General features: G+C 34.2%; 16 non-coding genes across 16 annotated transcripts; all 16 read right to left on the bottom strand.

Moving 5' to 3' along the window:
* Window positions 1-1,090: 1,090 nt before the first annotated feature.
* Window positions 1,091-1,254, bottom strand: LOC133177495 (U1 spliceosomal RNA). The gene has a single exon (XR_009719730.1). It is a non-coding gene; the product is annotated as a U1 spliceosomal RNA (small nuclear RNA).
* Window positions 1,255-1,923: 669 nt separating this feature from the next.
* Window positions 1,924-2,032, bottom strand: LOC133177530 (U6 spliceosomal RNA). Its single transcript, XR_009719762.1, has one exon. It is a non-coding gene; the product is annotated as a U6 spliceosomal RNA (small nuclear RNA).
* A 1,210-nt stretch (window positions 2,033-3,242) lies between these two features.
* On the bottom strand, window positions 3,243-3,406 carry LOC133177496 (U1 spliceosomal RNA). The gene has a single exon (XR_009719731.1). It is a non-coding gene; the product is annotated as a U1 spliceosomal RNA (small nuclear RNA).
* A 668-nt stretch (window positions 3,407-4,074) lies between these two features.
* LOC133177468 (U6 spliceosomal RNA) lies at window positions 4,075-4,183 on the bottom strand. Its single transcript, XR_009719703.1, has one exon. It is a non-coding gene; the product is annotated as a U6 spliceosomal RNA (small nuclear RNA).
* A 1,210-nt stretch (window positions 4,184-5,393) lies between these two features.
* LOC133177497 (U1 spliceosomal RNA) lies at window positions 5,394-5,557 on the bottom strand. The gene has a single exon (XR_009719732.1). It is a non-coding gene; the product is annotated as a U1 spliceosomal RNA (small nuclear RNA).
* Window positions 5,558-13,658: 8,101 nt separating this feature from the next.
* Window positions 13,659-13,769, bottom strand: LOC133177480 (U6 spliceosomal RNA). The gene has a single exon (XR_009719714.1). It is a non-coding gene; the product is annotated as a U6 spliceosomal RNA (small nuclear RNA).
* Window positions 13,770-14,979: 1,210 nt separating this feature from the next.
* On the bottom strand, window positions 14,980-15,143 carry LOC133177498 (U1 spliceosomal RNA). The gene has a single exon (XR_009719733.1). It is a non-coding gene; the product is annotated as a U1 spliceosomal RNA (small nuclear RNA).
* Window positions 15,144-15,812: 669 nt separating this feature from the next.
* On the bottom strand, window positions 15,813-15,921 carry LOC133177469 (U6 spliceosomal RNA). Its single transcript, XR_009719704.1, has one exon. It is a non-coding gene; the product is annotated as a U6 spliceosomal RNA (small nuclear RNA).
* Window positions 15,922-17,131: 1,210 nt separating this feature from the next.
* LOC133177499 (U1 spliceosomal RNA) lies at window positions 17,132-17,295 on the bottom strand. The gene has a single exon (XR_009719734.1). It is a non-coding gene; the product is annotated as a U1 spliceosomal RNA (small nuclear RNA).
* A 668-nt stretch (window positions 17,296-17,963) lies between these two features.
* LOC133177470 (U6 spliceosomal RNA) lies at window positions 17,964-18,072 on the bottom strand. Its single transcript, XR_009719705.1, has one exon. It is a non-coding gene; the product is annotated as a U6 spliceosomal RNA (small nuclear RNA).
* A 1,213-nt stretch (window positions 18,073-19,285) lies between these two features.
* Window positions 19,286-19,449, bottom strand: LOC133177500 (U1 spliceosomal RNA). Its single transcript, XR_009719735.1, has one exon. It is a non-coding gene; the product is annotated as a U1 spliceosomal RNA (small nuclear RNA).
* Window positions 19,450-20,117: 668 nt separating this feature from the next.
* LOC133177471 (U6 spliceosomal RNA) lies at window positions 20,118-20,226 on the bottom strand. Its single transcript, XR_009719706.1, has one exon. It is a non-coding gene; the product is annotated as a U6 spliceosomal RNA (small nuclear RNA).
* Window positions 20,227-21,436: 1,210 nt separating this feature from the next.
* On the bottom strand, window positions 21,437-21,600 carry LOC133177501 (U1 spliceosomal RNA). The gene has a single exon (XR_009719736.1). It is a non-coding gene; the product is annotated as a U1 spliceosomal RNA (small nuclear RNA).
* A 668-nt stretch (window positions 21,601-22,268) lies between these two features.
* Window positions 22,269-22,377, bottom strand: LOC133177472 (U6 spliceosomal RNA). The gene has a single exon (XR_009719707.1). It is a non-coding gene; the product is annotated as a U6 spliceosomal RNA (small nuclear RNA).
* A 1,210-nt stretch (window positions 22,378-23,587) lies between these two features.
* LOC133177503 (U1 spliceosomal RNA) lies at window positions 23,588-23,751 on the bottom strand. Its single transcript, XR_009719738.1, has one exon. It is a non-coding gene; the product is annotated as a U1 spliceosomal RNA (small nuclear RNA).
* A 666-nt stretch (window positions 23,752-24,417) lies between these two features.
* LOC133177477 (U6 spliceosomal RNA) lies at window positions 24,418-24,526 on the bottom strand. Its single transcript, XR_009719712.1, has one exon. It is a non-coding gene; the product is annotated as a U6 spliceosomal RNA (small nuclear RNA).
* Between the last annotated feature and the right edge of the window lie 598 nt (window positions 24,527-25,124).

Consider the following 25,124-nt stretch of genomic DNA (forward strand, 5'->3'; position numbering starts at 1 on the left):
AGGTAACTGCTACACATGTGCCTATGTGACTTACACATGTGCACACATGTGTAATGAATAAAAGGAAGGAAATAAAAATTAACTGGAGTGAGGGGGTGAATGGGGGTGGGGGGAGGGGTCATTGTGCAAGAAAAAAATCGATAGCTTTATTTAGAAAGCTAAAAACAAAGGAAAATAAAAGTAAATAATTCTAATTTTATCATATTTCATATCTATCAAGTTTTGCACTGAATTCTTATAATCCAGCTACAACCACGATTTTCTCCGATGCCCAGAAAAATGACTGTCGCATATATTATTGAGATATGGTTGGTCAATGCGCAGAATGATTAAATGATATTATCGAGAATGGTGAACGCGATTCTAACTAGTTGAAGTAAATTGAAAGGGAAAATAAAATTCACTAACCTTATATTACTTGCTCTTCGAGTCCTTATCAATTTTTATAGAATTTAATTTCCAACACGTAATCCAATGCACATTTAGCCAAAAAAATGACATCGCTGCTGTATGAAATTGACATCCACTTTGATATATGAACAATTTCCTTTCACTTCCTTACACTGAATAAGAAATATTCACAAGAAAATTGGATTCTAAACTTCTCTGACGACCGCATGACAATCTCCACACTTTTGTTGTCACGGACACGACGTCACAGTAGGCATTACGTGAACCAAAGGCTACGGTCAAAGGGACGTAACTCCATCTTACTTGTATGCACATTTTTTCACGTGATCCCCGGATAACGTAAAGACACTAAGTACGCGTGTGTAAAAATAGAAGAACATGATTTTTTTATTAAATATAATTGAAAATACACACAAACAAACCAAAAACAAAGCAATAAAAATAAAATGAAATAAAATAACAAATATAGCTATACTGAGCTATTGAATCATAACAAACTAATTCATATAAAAATTGATTAACAATAACAAGAATAGAATAAACGTCTTAAATATCTACATGCAGTAAATAAAATTCATGCACAATGATACTGAAATTGTAAAAATATTAATTACTATTGCAGTTTTATATATGTGATAGGGTGTGGATAGTTTTTTCTCTTATTCTACATTTATTTATCCAGGGGTAAGCGCGAACGCAGACCCCCACACTTAAAAATTACGTGCCCGAGTCGCCCGCATTTGGGGCGATCGCAGGGTTCAGCCGATCCGGAGTGCAATGGAAAGGCCTCGCCCTGGAGGGACCCCCTACTTGATCAGGGTGCCCTCTGCACCAGGTAAGTATGAAAAGTGTAGTTGATACAGAAACTTAAAACTATGGCGCTGCGCAGAAAATTTGTGTTTAAGAGACCAGGGACGGTTTTATAGAATCAATGTCGCACGGATAGGCCTAAAAATGCAACATCCCCCTCCCAAATCACGCGCTCACCTTTAAATTTGACCTCTGTGTAGCAATCGCATATTTTACCTATCCTCATACATCTTTCCTACACATACTCCGTTTTTCTAAATGCGACGTACTGTCAACGTTTTCCATTCGTACTCTCAGCGTTTTAGTACTATCACCTGTATACCATATATAGTGCACTAGAATTTAAAGATTATTAATCTATTGATAAATAGAAATGACAATTAATAAGCAAAATATGAAAAAAAAAAAAAAAAAGAAAGAAAGAAAAGAAAAAGAAAGAACAAAAATAAAGAAAATGATAAATAGTAGTGTCTATCAACTCCCCCCCCCCCCTCCCCCCCTCCCGTTTGATTTAATTTTGTTGACTTCCTTTTGATTTATTTAAGAAATAATAATTAGTAATAATCAATATATATATATGGAATTCTTCCAAAACTTGCGTATCGTTCCAATTTTAAAAATAGGATAGACACTACATTGAAAATTGGCACAAAATACAGAAAATATAAAGAGAACAAATTTAAAAACTTTTTTAAAAATGAAAAAAATATGGAACGCTTCACGAATTTGCGTGTCATCCTTGCGCAGGGGCCATGCTAATCTTCTCTGTATCGTTCCAATTTTAATATATGTACTGCCGAAAAGCAAGTACAATACCTACTACTTTTTGCAACATATAAATACTATGGAACAGAGAGTAATATGAAATAGCCCTTTTAAATATTTGCATACTGTAAACAGCTGAAGAAACGTTAATACTACGTAACAGGAAAGGTAACTGCTACACATGTGCCTATGTGACTTACACATGTGCACACATGTGTAATGAATAAAAGGAAGGAAATAAAAATTAACTGGAGTGAGGGGGTGAATGGGGGTGGGGGGAGGGGTCATTGTGCAAGAAAAAAATCGATAGCTTTATTTAGAAAGCTAAAAACAAAGGAAAATAAAAGTAAATAATTCTAATTTTATCATATTTCATATCTATCAAGTTTTGCACTGAATTCTTATAATCCAGCTACAACCACGATTTTCTCCGATGCCCAGAAAAATGACTGTCGCATATATTATTGAGATATGGTTGGTCAATGCGCAGAATGATTAAATGATATTATCGAGAATGGTGAACGCGATTCTAACTAGTTGAAGTAAATTGAAAGGGAAAATAAAATTCACTAACCTTATATTACTTGCTCTTCGAGTCCTTATCAATTTTTATAGAATTTAATTTCCAACACGTAATCCAATGCACATTTAGCCAAAAAAATGACATCGCTGCTGTATGAAATTGACATCCACTTTGATATATGAACAATTTCCTTTCACTTCCTTACACTGAATAAGAAATATTCACAAGAAAATTGGATTCTAAACTTCTCTGACGACCGCATGACAATCTCCACACTTTTGTTGTCACGGACACGACGTCACAGTAGGCATTACGTGAACCAAAGGCTACGGTCAAAGGGACGTAACTCCATCTTACTTGTATGCACATTTTTTCACGTGATCCCCGGATAACGTAAAGACACTAAGTACGCGTGTGTAAAAATAGAAGAACATGATTTTTTTATTAAATATAATTGAAAATACACACAAACAAACCAAAAACAAAGCAATAAAAATAAAATGAAATAAAATAACAAATATAGCTATACTGAGCTATTGAATCATAACAAACTAATTCATATAAAAATTGATTAACAATAACAAGAATAGAATAAACGTCTTAAATATCTACATGCAGTAAATAAAATTCATGCACAATGATACTGAAATTGTAAAAATATTAATTACTATTGCAGTTTTATATATGTGATAGGGTGTGGATAGTTTTTTCTCTTATTCTACATTTATTTATCCAGGGGTAAGCGCGAACGCAGACCCCCACACTTAAAAATTACGTGCCCGAGTCGCCCGCATTTGGGGCGATCGCAGGGTTCAGCCGATCCGGAGTGCAATGGAAAGGCCTCGCCCTGGAGGGACCCCCTACTTGATCAGGGTGCCCTCTGCACCAGGTAAGTATGAAAAGTGTAGTTGATACAGAAACTTAAAACTATGGCGCTGCGCAGAAAATTTGTGTTTAAGAGACCAGGGACGGTTTTATAGAATCAATGTCGCACGGATAGGCCTAAAAATGCAACATCCCCCTCCCAAATCACGCGCTCACCTTTAAATTTGACCTCTGTGTAGCAATCGCATATTTTACCTATCCTCATACATCTTTCCTACACATACTCCGTTTTTCTAAATGCGACGTACTGTCAACGTTTTCCATTCGTACTCTCAGCGTTTTAGTACTATCACCTGTATACCATATATAGTGCACTAGAATTTAAAGATTATTAATCTATTGATAAATAGAAATGACAATTAATAAGCAAAATATGAAAAAAAAAAAAAAAAAGAAAGAAAGAAAAGAAAAAGAAAGAACAAAAATAAAGAAAATGATAAATAGTAGTGTCTATCAACTCCCCCCCCCCCTCCCCCCCTCCCGTTTGATTTAATTTTGTTGACTTCCTTTTGATTTATTTAAGAAATAATAATTAGTAATAATCAATATATATATATGGAATTCTTCCAAAACTTGCGTATCGTTCCAATTTTAAAAATAGGATAGACACTACATTGAAAATTGGCACAAAATACAGAAAATATAAAGAGAACAAATTTAAAAACTTTTTTAAAAATGAAAAAAATATGGAACGCTTCACGAATTTGCGTGTCATCCTTGCGCAGGGGCCATGCTAATCTTCTCTGTATCGTTCCAATTTTAATATATGTACTGCCGAAAAGCAAGTACAATACCTACTACTTTTTGCAACATATAAATACTATGGAACAGAGAGTAATATGAAATAGCCCTTTTAAATATTTGCATACTGTAAACAGCTGAAGAAACGTTAATACTACGTAACAGGAAAGGTAACTGCTACACATGTGCCTATGTGACTTACACATGTGCACACATGTGTAATGAATAAAAGGAAGGAAATAAAAATTAACTGGAGTGAGGGGGTGAATGGGGGTGGAGGGAGGGGTCATTGTGCAAGAAAAAAATCGATAGCTTTATTTAGAAAGCTAAAAACAAAGGAAAATAAAAGTAAATAATTCTAATTTTATCATATTTCATATCTATCAAGTTTTGCACTGAATTCTTATAATCCAGCTACAACCACGATTTTCTCCGATGCCCAGAAAAATGACTGTCGCATATATTATTGAGATATGGTTGGTCAATGCGCAGAATGATTAAATGATATTATCGAGAATGGTGAACGCGATTCTAACTAGTTGAAGTAAATTGAAAGGGAAAATAAAATTCACTAACCTTATATTACTTGCTCTTCGAGTCCTTATCAATTTTTATAGAATTTAATTTCCAACACGTAATCCAATGCACATTTAGCCAAAAAAATGACATCGCTGCTGTATGAAATTGACATCCACTTTGATATATGAACAATTTCCTTTCACTTCCTTACACTGAATAAGAAATATTCACAAGAAAATTGGATTCTAAACTTCTCTGACGACCGCATGACAATCTCCACACTTTTGTTGTCACGGACACGACGTCACAGTAGGCATTACGTGAACCAAAGGCTACGGTCAAAGGGACGTAACTCCATCTTACTTGTATGCACATTTTTTCACGTGATCCCCGGATAACGTAAAGACACTAAGTACGCGTGTGTAAAAATAGAAGAACATGATTTTTTTATTAAATATAATTGAAAATACACACAAACAAACCAAAAACAAAGCAATAAAAATAAAATGAAATAAAATAACAAATATAGCTATACTGAGCTATTGAATCATAACAAACTAATTCATATAAAAATTGATTAACAATAACAAGAATAGAATAAACGTCTTAAATATCTACATGCAGTAAATAAAATTCATGCACAATGATACTGAAATTGTAAAAATATTAATTACTATTGCAGTTTTATATATGTGATAGGGTGTGGATAGTTTTTTCTCTTATTCTACATTTATTTATCCAGGGGTAAGCGCGAACGCAGACCCCCACACTTAAAAATTACGTGCCCGAGTCGCCCGCATTTGGGGCGATCGCAGGGTTCAGCCGATCCGGAGTGCAATGGAAAGGCCTCGCCCTGGAGGGACCCCCTACTTGATCAGGGTGCCCTCTGCACCAGGTAAGTATGAAAAGTGTAGTTGATACAGAAACTTAAAACTATGGCGCTGCGCAGAAAATTTGTGTTTAAGAGACCAGGGACGGTTTTATAGAATCAATGTCGCACGGATAGGCCTAAAAATGCAACATCCCCCTCCCAAATCACGCGCTCACCTTTAAATTTGACCTCTGTGTAGCAATCGCATATTTTACCTATCCTCATACATCTTTCCTACACATACTCCGTTTTTCTAAATGCGACGTACTGTCAACGTTTTCCATTCGTACTCTCAGCGTTTTAGTACTATCACCTGTATACCATATATAGTGCACTAGAATTTAAAGATTATTAATCTATTGATAAATAGAAATGACAATTAATAAGCAAAATATGAAAAAAAAAAAAAAAAGAAAGAAAGAAAAGAAAAAGAAAGAACAAAAATAAAGAAAATGATAAATAGTAGTGTCTATCAACTCCCCCCCCCCCTCCCCCCCTCCCGTTTGATTTAATTTTGTTGACTTCCTTTTGATTTATTTAAGAAATAATAATTAGTAATAATCAATATATATATATGGAATTCTTCCAAAACTTGCGTATCGTTCCAATTTTAAAAATAGGATAGACACTACATTGAAAATTGGCACAAAATACAGAAAATATAAAGAGAACAAATTTAAAAACTTTTTTAAAAATGAAAAAAATATGGAACGCTTCACGAATTTGCGTGTCATCCTTGCGCTACTAGCTGTGCAATCTTCGTGGTGAAGTTCCACTTTTTAGACCAATCAGAGGGTTGGATTTGTCCCACTTTTGTCCCACTTCTGTTCCACTTCTAATCAATCGACCAATCAGAGTAAGCCTACAAGTCAGAATTAGGACAGCCGCCATATTGGATAAGTCGCATAACATATAGTGAAAAATAAAAAGTTGAATTTCTTGATTATACATCGGAGTTAGAGTTCAAATTTAGTACCGGTGGATTCAGCTAAAAAAGGTTAGTAATACTGAAGCGAAGTACCATTGGAGAAATTGCTCTGATATCGATATTGAGAGGTTGTAAATAGAGGAAATTCGATTCGACGCATGTTGTTTACAACTTATAAAATACAAAAAAGTAACCGTTTTGCATTGTAAAAAGTTGTTAAATTCCATTGATCTTATCACAATTCATAACCTCGTAAATGCATGTCGTAGTAGATGACGATTCAATGTGTGTTTTATGTGCAAACTGACCTCGTACCATACCGAAGATTTCTGGCAACATGTGTACATTGTTGTGCATTGATTGAAAACGCCGATTGATTGATTTTTGTATGAAACTACACTGATTTTTATGTGAAATCACCTGATTTAAATCTGATTTCTTACTATGTACACACGGTCTCACTTAGTATAACATGTAACTATGATTTACAGCATGATTTTGTTGTTGACCTGTTTTCATTGTGTACATTTGTTAAAAACGCCGAATCAATGAAACTTGAGGGAAACTGAGCTGATTTAAATGTTAAAACAATTGATTCTAGTCTAATTTCATGCTGTATACACACAGTACTAGTAAGCACAGTGTATAACAGTGTTAAATGTGTATACCATAATGCATTATACCTATCTGCTAGTTTACTCCATTTGACACCTTCTTGTATGTATACAAGACAAAGGGCTAAGAATGTTTTTAGTCTTAGTTTTGATAAAATATTAAAGAATAATTAGAAATCTTGCATTTTCAGCCCCACAGAGTGCCTGGTGAGTGAACAGACTTGTACGCCATACTAGTAACAAGTTGGTACATAATTCCCTTTGGAACACCTTGTAGACCCCACCCTCCAGTACCCCTGGGGCCACACCGGTAAGCTGAATGGGATGAAATACCTTCACTCGAAGACAGACAAGGATCCCGAATAAGTCTCGGTTGTTCGAACCTTCATCGCAGACTGTGGAAACAGTAAGTAGCATTACATATTACATGTTACAAAAATACCTTTGATGTTTGAAGAGTATAAACAGATTATACCTACACGGCTATGTAAAATAATGAGAAAAACATTGATATAGCTTCATATATGATTGTGTAAATTTTGAAAAAATTGTAACTGAATGTGATTGCATAGTTGATTAAAACAATGTATCATAAACATATGAAATACAGGTACATGCAGCTCAATAATTGTTCTATTTTACAGGGACAGGAGGCAAAAGTAGATGTAGGAGCACGTTCATTATTGAGGAATTTAAGCATCAAGTCTCCAAGTGACAACCAGTTAGTCTGTGCTGCCAGCCCTGACAAGATAAGAGACCTTAAGGGCACTGACACCTCAGTGTTTGTGTGCGGCTTGTACCCAAGACTGCGAACCAGTTTAATGTGAAGATGTGCACTCAACAACCCCAGTCTGCTGTCATAATACCATAGACAGTCACTGTCCAGCTAACATGTGTCATTTACTCCCCTTGATGTGCCTTAAAATGCCTCTCAGATACCAAGGTCCATAGTTGTACTAAGAAAAGTTCACTGAGACTTATACAGAAAAAAAAAAAAAAGAACCAGTGAAAATTGTGGAGAAAGTGTAACAACCATTTCTAAGAAGTGTTGGGCATTACAAACTAGGTTAACTTTGTATAAAAAAAGACTTTGGAAAGAAACTTTTAATGCTGCCTAGTATTATCTGTTTTTACAGCATAATTCTAGAAGGTCCCAAGCCCTTATAAAGCAGAGGGAAAGTTTCTGATCCAAAATAAATAAATATCAAATCATTTGGTTGTTTTCTTTAAAATATTGCATAAAAACACATGTATAAAGTGTCAGGAATAAACCCACTGGGATTCGAACCCAGGTCTCTTGCCAATACAATAGAAAATCATGTTACAACTACACCATTAGATTTTAAAAGGACTCAAATTACACAAAGATCTGACATTTGAAATATGATGTAAGGAATAAAGTTAAATTAGCTTTCAGTTGAGTGAAATTTTGTAAAAAGGGTACAAAATATTTTATTAAAAGAAAAACCCTTGGAATATTACATGTACAACCTGTTGTCCACTAGAGAAGAAAAATTCCCTAAAATTTTGGAGAGTATATAATTTTTATAAAGGAATTGTTACATATTATCTTTCACATGGTAGCGTACACCTGAAAAGAAAACAACATTTCCTAGATTTTGTATAGCCCCTGTTCTAGGATGGCCATCCGTGGAGAGCCTACAATTCCACCTTTAAAAACCACTGACACTTGACGTTTAATATTTTTTCTCTTCACAAACAAAAACTTCTACTTAATAAAACACTAAGCTTGTGACTTATTTGGTATGTATGTTCATTTTTTTTTATTATAGTATTTGTGTGTGTGTGGTATGACAAATACATAACATCAAGTACACTCGAAATGAAATATATACTTTCCACGTAAACATCCTGTGTGTACCTCCTAAAATGGCTTCCCATACCCAGAAAAAATAGTTCCTTAAAAGCCATGCTTAATATTCAAAGAAAATTGAGAAAATAAGTTGATGGTAGATACTGAAATTGCTTAAAACACAAAAGGAGCCCAGAGTTGGGGGATTCAAATATTTTAACAGAAAGAAAAAAATCTATTTATAATATGGAACTACAATCGACTAAGTTCATTTTCATTGGTCGATCATCCTTGAAAGGAGGCGTAAGTGAGACTTGAAATTAATTCTGATTGGTCAAAAATACAGAAGTGATACCATAAGAAGATGTAAAGGAGAATTACAATTCAAGACAGTGAGGTTGAAATTAACACTTTACTGACTGTTGCAAAGTGAAATTAATAAAACCTGATGACAACGAAATAAACCTGCATGATGATTAATAGAATTTGACAAACGAGAGAGATATTAAACAAAAGAAAAAAAATATGGTTAGATTTTTTTGGTCTTATTCTGAATAAAATAATATACATTCAATTTGATGAGTTTTTCTTTGAATTTTGTATGAAACCACTTGTATAATGTGTCAAGAATGAAAAACCCACTGGGATTCGAACCCAGGTCTCTTGCCAGTAAATTAGGCAAGCGTGTTACCACTACACCATAGGAATTTAAAAAGACACAAAATACAAGGATTTGAGCTAAGAATATATATTCAAAATAATAAAATAAAGGCCAAATGAGCCTGGAAATGAGTAAAAGTGTAAGAAATGAACAGACAAGAATGAGAAAAAAATTCCCTTTTTGCCTTAAATTAGTGAAATTAATGCATAATTAATCAGCAAAAATATGCATTTTAAATCATTAAAATCAAAAATAAAAAATGGATATATTCACTTCAAAATTGGTGCAAATATAGAAAAAACATTCCTATAATTAAATCATTTTTGATTATGTAAAAATACCCCTTTCTTTCCTTTTTTCTCTCCCTTTTCTTCCCCCTTCTCTCCTTCCCCTTCCCTGGAAATGTGGGACAATACCACGAAGATTGCGCGGGATCCTTTGCGCTACTAGCTGTGCAATCTTCGTGGTGAAGTTCCACTTTTTAGACCAATCAGAGGGTTGGATTTGTCCCACTTTTGTCCCACTTCTGTTCCACTTCTAATCAATCGACCAATCAGAGTAAGCCTACAAGTCAGAATTAGGACAGCCGCCATATTGGATAAGTCGCATAACATATAGTGAAAAATAAAAAGTTGAATTTCTTGATTATACATCGGAGTTAGAGTTCAAATTTAGTACCGGTGGATTCAGCTAAAAAAGGTTAGTAATACTGAAGCGAAGTACCATTGGAGAAATTGCTCTGATATCGATATTGAGAGGTTGTAAATAGAGGAAATTCGATTCGACGCATGTTGTTTACAACTTATAAAATACAAAAAAGTAACCGTTTTGCATTGTAAAAAGTTGTTAAATTCCATTGATCTTATCACAATTCATAACCTCGTAAATGCATGTCGTAGTAGATGACGATTCAATGTGTGTTTTATGTGCAAACTGACCTCGTACCATACCGAAGATTTCTGGCAACATGTGTACATTGTTGTGCATTGATTGAAAACGCCGATTGATTGATTTTTGTATGAAACTACACTGATTTTTATGTGAAATCACCTGATTTAAATCTGATTTCTTACTATGTACACACGGTCTCACTTAGTATAACATGTAACTATGATTTACAGCATGATTTTGTTGTTGACCTGTTTTCATTGTGTACATTTGTTAAAAACGCCGAATCAATGAAACTTGAGGGAAACTGAGCTGATTTAAATGTTAAAACAATTGATTCTAGTCTAATTTCATGCTGTATACACACAGTACTAGTAAGCACAGTGTATAACAGTGTTAAATGTGTATACCATAATGCATTATACCTATCTGCTAGTTTACTCCATTTGACACCTTCTTGTATGTATACAAGACAAAGGGCTAAGAATGTTTTTAGTCTTAGTTTTGATAAAATATTAAAGAATAATTAGAAATCTTGCATTTTCAGCCCCACAGAGTGCCTGGTGAGTGAACAGACTTGTACGCCATACTAGTAACAAGTTGGTACATAATTCCCTTTGGAACACCTTGTAGACCCCACCCTCCAGTACCCCTGGGGCCACACCGGTAAGCTGAATGGGATGAAATACCTTCACTCGAAGACAGACAAGGATCCCGAATAAGTCTCGGTTGTTCGAACCTTCATCGCAGACTGTGGAAACAGTAAGTAGCATTACATATTACATGTTACAAAAATACCTTTGATGTTTGAAGAGTATAAACAGATTATACCTACACGGCTATGTAAAATAATGAGAAAAACATTGATATAGCTTCATATATGATTGTGTAAATTTTGAAAAAATTGTAACTGAATGTGATTGCATAGTTGATTAAAACAATGTATCATAAACATATGAAATACAGGTACATGCAGCTCAATAATTGTTCTATTTTACAGGGACAGGAGGCAAAAGTAGATGTAGGAGCACGTTCATTATTGAGGAATTTAAGCATCAAGTCTCCAAGTGACAACCAGTTAGTCTGTGCTGCCAGCCCTGACAAGATAAGAGACCTTAAGGGCACTGACACCTCAGTGTTTGTGTGCGGCTTGTACCCAAGACTGCGAACCAGTTTAATGTGAAGATGTGCACTCAACAACCCCAGTCTGCTGTCATAATACCATAGACAGTCACTGTCCAGCTAACATGTGTCATTTACTCCCCTTGATGTGCCTTAAAATGCCTCTCAGATACCAAGGTCCATAGTTGTACTAAGAAAAGTTCACTGAGACTTATACAGAAAAAAAAAAAAAAGAACCAGTGAAAATTGTGGAGAAAGTGTAACAACCATTTCTAAGAAGTGTTGGGCATTACAAACTAGGTTAACTTTGTATAAAAAAAGACTTTGGAAAGAAACTTTTAATGCTGCCTAGTATTATCTGTTTTTACAGCATAATTCTAGAAGGTCCCAAGCCCTTATAAAGCAGAGGGAAAGTTTCTGATCCAAAATAAATAAATATCAAATCATTTGGTTGTTTTCTTTAAAATATTGCATAAAAACACATGTATAAAGTGTCAGGAATAAACCCACTGGGATTCGAACCCAGGTCTCTTGCCAATACAATAGAAAATCATGTTACAACTACACCATTAGATTTTAAAAGGACTCAAATTACACAAAGATCTGACATTTGAAATATGATGTAAGGAATAAAGTTAAATTAGCTTTCAGTTGAGTGAAATTTTGTAAAAAGGGTACAAAATATTTTATTAAAAGAAAAACCCTTGGAATATTACATGTACAACCTGTTGTCCACTAGAGAAGAAAAATTCCCTAAAATTTTGGAGAGTATATAATTTTTATAAAGGAATTGTTACATATTATCTTTCACATGGTAGCGTACACCTGAAAAGAAAACAACATTTCCTAGATTTTGTATAGCCCCTGTTCTAGGATGGCCATCCGTGGAGAGCCTACAATTCCACCTTTAAAAACCACTGACACTTGACGTTTAATATTTTTTCTCTTCACAAACAAAAACTTCTACTTAATAAAACACTAAGCTTGTGACTTATTTGGTATGTATGTTCATTTTTTTTTATTATAGTATTTGTGTGTGTGTGGTATGACAAATACATAACATCAAGTACACTCGAAATGAAATATATACTTTCCACGTAAACATCCTGTGTGTACCTCCTAAAATGGCTTCCCATACCCAGAAAAAATAGTTCCTTAAAAGCCATGCTTAATATTCAAAGAAAATTGAGAAAATAAGTTGATGGTAGATACTGAAATTGCTTAAAACACAAAAGGAGCCCAGAGTTGGGGGATTCAAATATTTTAACAGAAAGAAAAAAATCTATTTATAATATGGAACTACAATCGACTAAGTTCATTTTCATTGGTCGATCATCCTTGAAAGGAGGCGTAAGTGAGACTTGAAATTAATTCTGATTGGTCAAAAATACAGAAGTGATACCATAAGAAGATGTAAAGGAGAATTACAATTCAAGACAGTGAGGTTGAAATTAACACTTTACTGACTGTTGCAAAGTGAAATTAATAAAACCTGATGACAACGAAATAAACCTGCATGATGATTAATAGAATTTGACAAACGAGAGAGATATTAAACAAAAGAAAAAAAATATGGTTAGATTTTTTTGGTCTTATTCTGAATAAAATAATATACATTCAATTTGATGAGTTTTTCTTTGAATTTTGTATGAAACCACTTGTATAATGTGTCAAGAATGAAAAACCCACTGGGATTCGAACCCAGGTCTCTTGCCAGTAAATTAGGCAAGCGTGTTACCACTACACCATAGGAATTTAAAAAGACACAAAATACAAGGATTTGAGCTAAGAATATATATTCAAAATAATAAAATAAAGGCCAAATGAGCCTGGAAATGAGTAAAAGTGTAAGAAATGAACAGACAAGAATGAGAAAAAAATTCCCTTTTTGCCTTAAATTAGTGAAATTAATGCATAATTAATCAGCAAAAATATGCATTTTAAATCATTAAAATCAAAAATAAAAAATGGATATATTCACTTCAAAATTGGTGCAAATATAGAAAAAACATTCCTATAATTAAATCATTTTTGATTATGTAAAAATACCCCTTTCTTTCCTTTTTTCTCTCCCTTTTCTTCCCCCTTCTCTCCTTCCCCTTCCCTGGAAATGTGGGACAATACCACGAAGATTGCGCGGGATCCTTTGCGCAGGGGCCATGCTAATCTTCTCTGTATCGTTCCAATTTTAATATATGTACTGCCGAAAAGCAAGTACAATACCTACTACTTTTTGCAACATATAAATACTATGGAACAGAGAGTAATATGAAATAGCCCTTTTAAATATTTGCATACTGTAAACAGCTGAAGAAACGTTAATACTACGTAACAGGAAAGGTAACTGCTACACATGTGCCTATGTGACTTACACATGTGCACACATGTGTAATGAATAAAAGGAAGGAAATAAAAATTAACTGGAGTGAGGGGGTGAATGGGGGTGGGGGGAGGGGTCATTGTGCAAGAAAAAAATCGATAGCTTTATTTAGAAAGCTAAAAACAAAGGAAAATAAAAGTAAATAATTCTAATTTTATCATATTTCATATCTATCAAGTTTTGCACTGAATTCTTATAATCCAGCTACAACCACGATTTTCTCCGATGCCCAGAAAAATGACTGTCGCATATATTATTGAGATATGGTTGGTCAATGCGCAGAATGATTAAATGATATTATCGAGAATGGTGAACGCGATTCTAACTAGTTGAAGTAAATTGAAAGGGAAAATAAAATTCACTAACCTTATATTACTTGCTCTTCGAGTCCTTATCAATTTTTATAGAATTTAATTTCCAACACGTAATCCAATGCACATTTAGCCAAAAAAATGACATCGCTGCTGTATGAAATTGACATCCACTTTGATATATGAACAATTTCCTTTCACTTCCTTACACTGAATAAGAAATATTCACAAGAAAATTGGATTCTAAACTTCTCTGACGACCGCATGACAATCTCCACACTTTTGTTGTCACGGACACGACGTCACAGTAGGCATTACGTGAACCAAAGGCTACGGTCAAAGGGACGTAACTCCATCTTACTTGTATGCACATTTTTTCACGTGATCCCCGGATAACGTAAAGACACTAAGTACGCGTGTGTAAAAATAGAAGAACATGATTTTTTTATTAAATATAATTGAAAATACACACAAACAAACCAAAAACAAAGCAATAAAAATAAAATGAAATAAAATAACAAATATAGCTATACTGAGCTATTGAATCATAACAAACTAATTCATATAAAAATTGATTAACAATAACAAGAATAGAATAAACGTCTTAAATATCTACATGCAGTAAATAAAATTCATGCACAATGATACTGAAATTGTAAAAATATTAATTACTATTGCAGTTTTATATATGTGATAGGGTGTGGATAGTTTTTTCTCTTATTCTACATTTATTTATCCAGGGGTAAGCGCGAACGCAGACCCCCACACTTAAAAATTACGTGCCCGAGTCGCCCGCATTTGGGGCGATCGCAGGGTTCAGCCGATCCGGAGTGCAATGGAAAGGCCTCGCCCTGGAGGGACCCCCTACTTGATCAGGGTGCCCTCTGCACCAGGTAAGTATGAAAAGTGTAGTTGATACAGAAACTTAAAACTATGGCGCTGCGCAGAAAATTTGTGTTTAAGAGACCAGGGACGGTTTTATAGAATCAATGTCGCACGGATAGGCCTAAAAATGCAACATCCCCCTCCCAAATCACGCGCTCACCTTTAAATTTGACCTCTGTGTAGCAATCGCATATTTTACCTATCCTCATACATCTTTCCTACACATACTCCGTTTTTCTAAATGCGACGTACTGTCAACGTTTTCCATTCGTACTCTCAGCGTTTTAGTACTATCACCTGTATACCATATATAGTGCACTAGAATTTAAAGATTATTAATCTATTGATAAATAGAAATGACAATTAATAAGCAAAATATGAAAAAAAAAAAAAAAAAGAAAGAAAGAAAAGAAAAAGAAAGAACAAAAATAAAGAAAATGATAAATAGTAGTGTCTATCAACTCCCCCCCCCCCCTCCCCCCCTCCCGTTTGATTTAATTTTGTTGACTTCCTTTTGATTTATTTAAGAAATAATAATTAGTAATAATCAATATATATATATGGAATTCTTCCAAAACTTGCGTATCGTTCCAATTTTAAAAATAGGATAGACACTACATTGAAAATTGGCACAAAATACAGAAAATATAAAGAGAACAAATTTAAAAACTTTTTTAAAAATGAAAAAAATATGGAACGCTTCACGAATTTGCGTGTCATCCTTGCGCAGGGGCCATGCTAATCTTCTCTGTATCGTTCCAATTTTAATATATGTACTGCCGAAAAGCAAGTACAATACCTACTACTTTTTGCAACATATAAATACTATGGAACAGAGAGTAATATGAAATAGCCCTTTTAAATATTTGCATACTGTAAACAGCTGAAGAAACGTTAATACTACGTAACAGGAAAGGTAACTGCTACACATGTGCCTATGTGACTTACACATGTGCACACATGTGTAATGAATAAAAGGAAGGAAATAAAAATTAACTGGAGTGAGGGGGTGAATGGGGGTGGGGGGAGGGGTCATTGTGCAAGAAAAAAATCGATAGCTTTATTTAGAAAGCTAAAAACAAAGGAAAATAAAAGTAAATAATTCTAATTTTATCATATTTCATATCTATCAAGTTTTGCACTGAATTCTTATAATCCAGCTACAACCACGATTTTCTCCGATGCCCAGAAAAATGACTGTCGCATATATTATTGAGATATGGTTGGTCAATGCGCAGAATGATTAAATGATATTATCGAGAATGGTGAACGCGATTCTAACTAGTTGAAGTAAATTGAAAGGGAAAATAAAATTCACTAACCTTATATTACTTGCTCTTCGAGTCCTTATCAATTTTTATAGAATTTAATTTCCAACACGTAATCCAATGCACATTTAGCCAAAAAAATGACATCGCTGCTGTATGAAATTGACATCCACTTTGATATATGAACAATTTCCTTTCACTTCCTTACACTGAATAAGAAATATTCACAAGAAAATTGGATTCTAAACTTCTCTGACGACCGCATGACAATCTCCACACTTTTGTTGTCACGGACACGACGTCACAGTAGGCATTACGTGAACCAAAGGCTACGGTCAAAGGGACGTAACTCCATCTTACTTGTATGCACATTTTTTCACGTGATCCCCGGATAACGTAAAGACACTAAGTACGCGTGTGTAAAAATAGAAGAACATGATTTTTTTATTAAATATAATTGAAAATACACACAAACAAACCAAAAACAAAGCAATAAAAATAAAATGAAATAAAATAACAAATATAGCTATACTGAGCTATTGAATCATAACAAACTAATTCATATAAAAATTGATTAACAATAACAAGAATAGAATAAACGTCTTAAATATCTACATGCAGTAAATAAAATTCATGCACAATGATACTGAAATTGTAAAAATATTAATTACTATTGCAGTTTTATATATGTGATAGGGTGTGGATAGTTTTTTCTCTTATTCTACATTTATTTATCCAGGGGTAAGCGCGAACGCAGACCCCCACACTTAAAAATTACGTGCCCGAGTCGCCCGCATTTGGGGCGATCGCAGGGTTCAGCCGATCCGGAGTGCAATGGAAAGGCCTCGCCCTGGAGGGACCCCCTACTTGATCAGGGTGCCCTCTGCACCAGGTAAGTATGAAAAGTGTAGTTGATACAGAAACTTAAAACTATGGCGCTGCGCAGAAAATTTGTGTTTAAGAGACCAGGGACGGTTTTATAGAATCAATGTCGCACGGATAGGCCTAAAAATGCAACATCCCCCTCCCAAATCACGCGCTCACCTTTAAATTTGACCTCTGTGTAGCAATCGCATATTTTACCTATCCTCATACATCTTTCCTACACATACTCCGTTTTTCTAAATGCGACGTACTGTCAACGTTTTCCATTCGTACTCTCAGCGTTTTAGTACTATCACCTGTATACCATATATAGTGCACTAGAATTTAAAGATTATTAATCTATTGATAAATAGAAATGACAATTAATAAGCAAAATATGAAAAAAAAAAAAAAAAAGAAAGAAAGAAAAGAAAAAGAAAGAACAAAAATAAAGAAAATGATAAATAGTAGTGTCTATCAACTCCCCCCCCCCCTCCCCCCCTCCCGTTTGATTTAATTTTGTTGACTTCCTTTTGATTTATTTAAGAAATAATAATTAGTAATAATCAATATATATATATGGAATTCTTCCAAAACTTGCGTATCGTTCCAATTTTAAAAATAGGATAGACACTACATTGAAAATTGGCACAAAATACAGAAAATATAAAGAGAACAAATTTAAAAACTTTTTTAAAAATGAAAAAAATATGGAACGCTTCACGAATTTGCGTGTCATCCTTGCGCAGGGGCCATGCTAATCTTCTCTGTATCGTTCCAATTTTAATATATGTACTGCCGAAAAGCAAGTACAATACCTACTACTTTTTGCAACATATAAATACTATGGAACAGAGAGTAATATGAAATAGCCCTTTTAAATATTTGCATACTGTAAACAGCTGAAGAAACGTTAATACTACGTAACAGGAAAGGTAACTGCTACACATGTGCCTATGTGACTTACACATGTGCACACATGTGTAATGAATAAAAGGAAGGAAATAAAAATTAACTGGAGTGAGGGGGTGAATGGGGGTGGAGGGAGGGGTCATTGTGCAAGAAAAAAATCGATAGCTTTATTTAGAAAGCTAAAAACAAAGGAAAATAAAAGTAAATAATTCTAATTTTATCATATTTCATATCTATCAAGTTTTGCACTGAATTCTTATAATCCAGCTACAACCACGATTTTCTCCGATGCCCAGAAAAATGACTGTCGCATATATTATTATTGAGATATGGTTGGTCAATGCGCAGAATGATTAAATGATATTATCGAGAATGGTGAACGCGATTCTAACTAGTTGAAGTAAATTGAAAGGGAAAATAAAATTCACTAACCTTATATTACTTGCTCTTCGAGTCCTTATCAATTTTTATAGAATTTAATTTCCAACACGTAATCCAATGCACATTTAGCCAAAAAAATGACATCGCTGCTGTATGAAATTGACATCCACTTTGATATATGAACAATTTCCTTTCACTTCCTTACACTGAATAAGAAATATTCACAAGAAAATTGGATTCTAAACTTCTCTGACGACCGCATGACAATCTCCACACTTTTGTTGTCACGGACACGACGTCACAGTAGGCATTACGTGAACCAAAGGCTACGGTCAAAGGGACGTAACTCCATCTTACTTGTATGCACATTTTTTCACGTGATCCCCGGATAACGTAAAGACACTAAGTACGCGTGTGTAAAAATAGAAGAACATGATTTTTTTATTAAATATAATTGAAAATACACACAAACAAACCAAAAACAAAGCAATAAAAATAAAATGAAATAAAATAACAAATATAGCTATACTGAGCTATTGAATCATAACAAACTAATTCATATAAAAATTGATTAACAATAACAAGAATAGAATAAACGTCTTAAATATCTACATGCAGTAAATAAAATTCATGCACAATGATACTGAAATTGTAAAAATATTAATTACTATTGCAGTTTTATATATGTGATAGGGTGTGGATAGTTTTTTCTCTTATTCTACATTTATTTATCCAGGGGTAAGCGCGAACGCAGACCCCCACACTTAAAAATTACGTGCCCGAGTCGCCCGCATTTGGGGCGATCGCAGGGTTCAGCCGATCCGGAGTGCAATGGAAAGGCCTCGCCCTGGAGGGACCCCCTACTTGATCAGGGTGCCCTCTGCACCAGGTAAGTATGAAAAGTGTAGTTGATACAGAAACTTAAAACTATGGCGCTGCGCAGAAAATTTGTGTTTAAGAGACCAGGGACGGTTTTATAGAATCAATGTCGCACGGATAGGCCTAAAAATGCAACATCCCCCTCCCAAATCACGCGCTCACCTTTAAATTTGACCTCTGTGTAGCAATCGCATATTTTACCTATCCTCATACATCTTTCCTACACATACTCCGTTTTTCTAAATGCGACGTACTGTCAACGTTTTCCATTCGTACTCTCAGCGTTTTAGTACTATCACCTGTATACCATATATAGTGCACTAGAATTTAAAGATTATTAATCTATTGATAAATAGAAATGACAATTAATAAGCAAAATATGAAAAAAAAAAAAAAAAGAAAGAAAGAAAAGAAAAAGAAAGAACAAAAATAAAGAAAATGATAAATAGTAGTGTCTATCAACTCCCCCCCCCCCCTCCCCCCCTCCCGTTTGATTTAATTTTGTTGACTTCCTTTTGATTTATTTAAGAAATAATAATTAGTAATAATCAATATATATATATGGAATTCTTCCAAAACTTGCGTATCGTTCCAATTTTAAAAATAGGATAGACACTACATTGAAAATTGGCACAAAATACAGAAAATATAAAGAGAACAAATTTAAAAACTTTTTTAAAAATGAAAAAAATATGGAACGCTTCACGAATTTGCGTGTCATCCTTGCGCAGGGGCCATGCTAATCTTCTCTGTATCGTTCCAATTTTAATATATGTACTGCCGAAAAGCAAGTACAATACCTACTACTTTTTGCAACATATAAATACTATGGAACAGAGAGTAATATGAAATAGCCCTTTTAAATATTTGCATACTGTAAACAGCTGAAGAAACGTTAATACTACGTAACAGGAAAGGTAACTGCTACACATGTGCCTATGTGACTTACACATGTGCACACATGTGTAATGAATAAAAGGAAGGAAATAAAAATTAACTGGAGTGAGGGGGTGAATGGGGGTGGGGGGAGGGGTCATTGTGCAAGAAAAAAATCGATAGCTTTATTTAGAAAGCTAAAAACAAAGGAAAATAAAAGTAAATAATTCTAATTTTATCATATTTCATATCTATCAAGTTTTGCACTGAATTCTTATAATCCAGCTACAACCACGATTTTCTCCGATGCCCAGAAAAATGACTGTCGCATATATTATTGAGATATGGTTGGTCAATGCGCAGAATGATTAAATGATATTATCGAGAATGGTGAACGCGATTCTAACTAGTTGAAGTAAATTGAAAGGGAAAATAAAATTCACTAACCTTATATTACTTGCTCTTCGAGTCCTTATCAATTTTTATAGAATTTAATTTCCAACACGTAATCCAATGCACATTTAGCCAAAAAAATGACATCGCTGCTGTATGAAATTGACATCCACTTTGATATATGAACAATTTCCTTTCACTTCCTTACACTGAATAAGAAATATTCACAAGAAAATTGGATTCTAAACTTCTCTGACGACCGCATGACAATCTCCACACTTTTGTTGTCACGGACACGACGTCACAGTAGGCATTACGTGAACCAAAGGCTACGGTCAAAGGGACGTAACTCCATCTTACTTGTATGCACATTTTTTCACGTGATCCCCGGATAACGTAAAGACACTAAGTACGCGTGTGTAAAAATAGAAGAACATGATTTTTTTATTAAATATAATTGAAAATACACACAAACAAACCAAAAACAAAGCAATAAAAATAAAATGAAATAAAATAACAAATATAGCTATACTGAGCTATTGAATCATAACAAACTAATTCATATAAAAATTGATTAACAATAACAAGAATAGAATAAACGTCTTAAATATCTACATGCAGTAAATAAAATTCATGCACAATGATACTGAAATTGTAAAAATATTAATTACTATTGCAGTTTTATATATGTGATAGGGTGTGGATAGTTTTTTCTCTTATTCTACATTTATTTATCCAGGGGTAAGCGCGAACGCAGACCCCCACACTTAAAAATTACGTGCCCGAGTCGCCCGCATTTGGGGCGATCGCAGGGTTCAGCCGATCCGGAGTGCAATGGAAAGGCCTCGCCCTGGAGGGACCCCCTACTTGATCAGGGTGCCCTCTGCACCAGGTAAGTATGAAAAGTGTAGTTGATACAGAAACTTAAAACTATGGCGCTGCGCAGAAAATTTGTGTTTAAGAGACCAGGGACGGTTTTATAGAATCAATGTCGCACGGATAGGCCTAAAAATGCAACATCCCCCTCCCAAATCACGCGCTCACCTTTAAATTTGACCTCTGTGTAGCAATCGCATATTTTACCTATCCTCATACATCTTTCCTACACATACTCCGTTTTTCTAAATGCGACGTACTGTCAACGTTTTCCATTCGTACTCTCAGCGTTTTAGTACTATCACCTGTATACCATATATAGTGCACTAGAATTTAAAGATTATTAATCTATTGATAAATAGAAATGACAATTAATAAGCAAAATATGAAAAAAAAAAAAAAAAGAAAGAAAGAAAAGAAAAAGAAAGAACAAAAATAAAGAAAATGATAAATAGTAGTGTCTATCAACTCCCCCCCCCCCCTCCCCCCCTCCCGTTTGATTTAATTTTGTTGACTTCCTTTTGATTTATTTAAGAAATAATAATTAGTAATAATCAATATATATATATGGAATTCTTCCAAAACTTGCGTATCGTTCCAATTTTAAAAATAGGATAGACACTACATTGAAAATTGGCACAAAATACAGAAAATATAAAGAGAACAAATTTAAAAACTTTTTTAAAAATGAAAAAAATATGGAACGCTTCACGAATTTGCGTGTCATCCTTGCGCAGGGGCCATGCTAATCTTCTCTGTATCGTTCCAATTTTAATATATGTACTGCCGAAAAGCAAGTACAATACCTACTACTTTTTGCAACATATAAATACTATGGAACAGAGAGTAATATGAAATAGCCCTTTTAAATATTTGCATACTGTAAACAGCTGAAGAAACGTTAATACTACGTAACAGGAAAGGTAACTGCTACACATGTGCCTATGTGACTTACACATGTGCACACATGTGTAATGAATAAAAGGAAGGAAATAAAAATTAACTGGAGTGAGGGGGTGAATGGGGGTGGGGGGAGGGGTCATTGTGCAAGAAAAAAATCGATAGCTTTATTTAGAAAGCTAAAAACAAAGGAAAATAAAAGTAAATAATTCTAATTTTATCATATTTCATATCTATCAAGTTTTGCACTGAATTCTTATAATCCAGCTACAACCACGATTTTCTCCGATGCCCAGAAAAATGACTGTCGCATATATTATTGAGATATGGTTGGTCAATGCGCAGAATGATTAAATGATATTATCGAGAATGGTGAACGCGATTCTAACTAGTTGAAGTAAATTGAAAGGGAAAATAAAATTCACTAACCTTATATTACTTGCTCTTCGAGTCCTTATCAATTTTTATAGAATTTAATTTCCAACACGTAATCCAATGCACATTTAGCCAAAAAAATGACATCGCTGCTGTATGAAATTGACATCCACTTTGATATATGAACAATTTCCTTTCACTTCCTTACACTGAATAAGAAATATTCACAAGAAAATTGGATTCTAAACTTCTCTGACGACCGCATGACAATCTCCACACTTTTGTTGTCACGGACACGACGTCACAGTAGGCATTACGTGAACCAAAGGCTACGGTCAAAGGGACGTAACTCCATCTTACTTGTATGCACATTTTTTCACGTGATCCCCGGATAACGTAAAGACACTAAGTACGCGTGTGTAAAAATAGAAGAACATGATTTTTTTATTAAATATAATTGAAAATACACACAAACAAACCAAAAACAAAGCAATAAAAATAAAATGAAATAAAATAACAAATATAGCTATACTGAGCTATTGAATCATAACAAACTAATTCATATAAAAATTGATTAACAATAACAAGAATAGAATAAACGTCTTAAATATCTACATGCAGTAAATAAAATTCATGCACAATGATACTGAAATTGTAAAAATATTAATTACTATTGCAGTTTTATATATGTGATAGGGTGTGGATAGTTTTTTCTCTTATTCTACATTTATTTATCCAGGGGTAAGCGCGAACGCAGACCCCCACACTTAAAAATTACGTGCCCGAGTCGCCCGCATTTGGGGCGATCGCAGGGTTCAGCCGATCCGGAGTGCAATGGAAAGGCCTCGCCCTGGAGGGACCCCCTACTTGATCAGGGTGCCCTCTGCACCAGGTAAGTATGAAAAGTGTAGTTGATACAGAAACTTAAAACTATGGCGCTGCGCAGAAAATTTGTGTTTAAGAGACCAGGGACGGTTTTATAGAATCAATGTCGCACGGATAGGCCTAAAAATGCAACATCCCCCTCCCAAATCACGCGCTCACCTTTAAATTTGACCTCTGTGTAGCAATCGCATATTTTACCTATCCTCATACATCTTTCCTACACATACTCCGTTTTTCTAAATGCGACGTACTGTCAACGTTTTCCATTCGTACTCTCAGCGTTTTAGTACTATCACCTGTATACCATATATAGTGCACTAGAATTTAAAGATTATTAATCTATTGATAAATAGAAATGACAATTAATAAGCAAAATATGAAAAAAAAAAAAAAAAGAAAGAAAGAAAAGAAAAAGAAAGAACAAAAATAAAGAAAATGATAAATAGTAGTGTCTATCAACTCCCCCCCCCCTCCCCCCCTCCCGTTTGATTTAATTTTGTTGACTTCCTTTTGATTTATTTAAGAAATAATAATTAGTAATAATCAATATATATATATGGAATTCTTCCAAAACTTGCGTATCGTTCCAATTTTAAAAATAGGATAGACACTACATTGAAAATTGGCACAAAATACAGAAAATATAAAGAGAACAAATTTAAAAACTTTTTTAAAAATGAAAAAAATATGGAACGCTTCACGAATTTGCGTGTCATCCTTGCGCAGGGGCCATGCTAATCTTCTCTGTATCGTTCCAATTTTAATATATGTACTGCCGAAAAGCAAGTACAATACCTACTACTTTTTGCAACATATAAATACTATGGAACAGAGAGTAATATGAAATAGCCCTTTTAAATATTTGCATACTGTAAACAGCTGAAGAAACGTTAATACTACGTAACAGGAAAGGTAACTGCTACACATGTGCCTATGTGACTTACACATGTGCACACATGTGTAATGAATAAAAGGAAGGAAATAAAAATTAACTGGAGTGAGGGGGTGAATGGGGGTGGGGGAGGGGTCATTGTGCAAGAAAAAAATCGATAGCTTTATTTAGAAAGCTAAAAACAAAGGAAAATAAAAGTAAATAATTCTAATTTTATCATATTTCATATCTATCAAGTTTTGCACTGAATTCTTATAATCCAGCTACAACCACGATTTTCTCCGATGCCCAGAAAAATGACTGTCGCATATATTATTGAGATATGGTTGGTCAATGCGCAGAATGATTAAATGATATTATCGAGAATGGTGAACGCGATTCTAACTAGTTGAAGTAAATTGAAAGGGAAAATAAAATTCACTAACCTTATATTACTTGCTCTTCGAGTCCTTATCAATTTTTATAGAATTTAATTTCCAACACGTAATCCAATGCA

The sequence above is a fragment of the Saccostrea echinata genome, unplaced genomic scaffold (assembly GCF_033153115.1).
Source record: "Saccostrea echinata isolate AGI-Se365-2 ecotype Australia unplaced genomic scaffold, CSIRO_AGI_Sech_v1 ptg000159c, whole genome shotgun sequence".
NCBI lineage: Eukaryota > Metazoa > Mollusca > Bivalvia > Ostreida > Ostreidae > Saccostrea > Saccostrea echinata.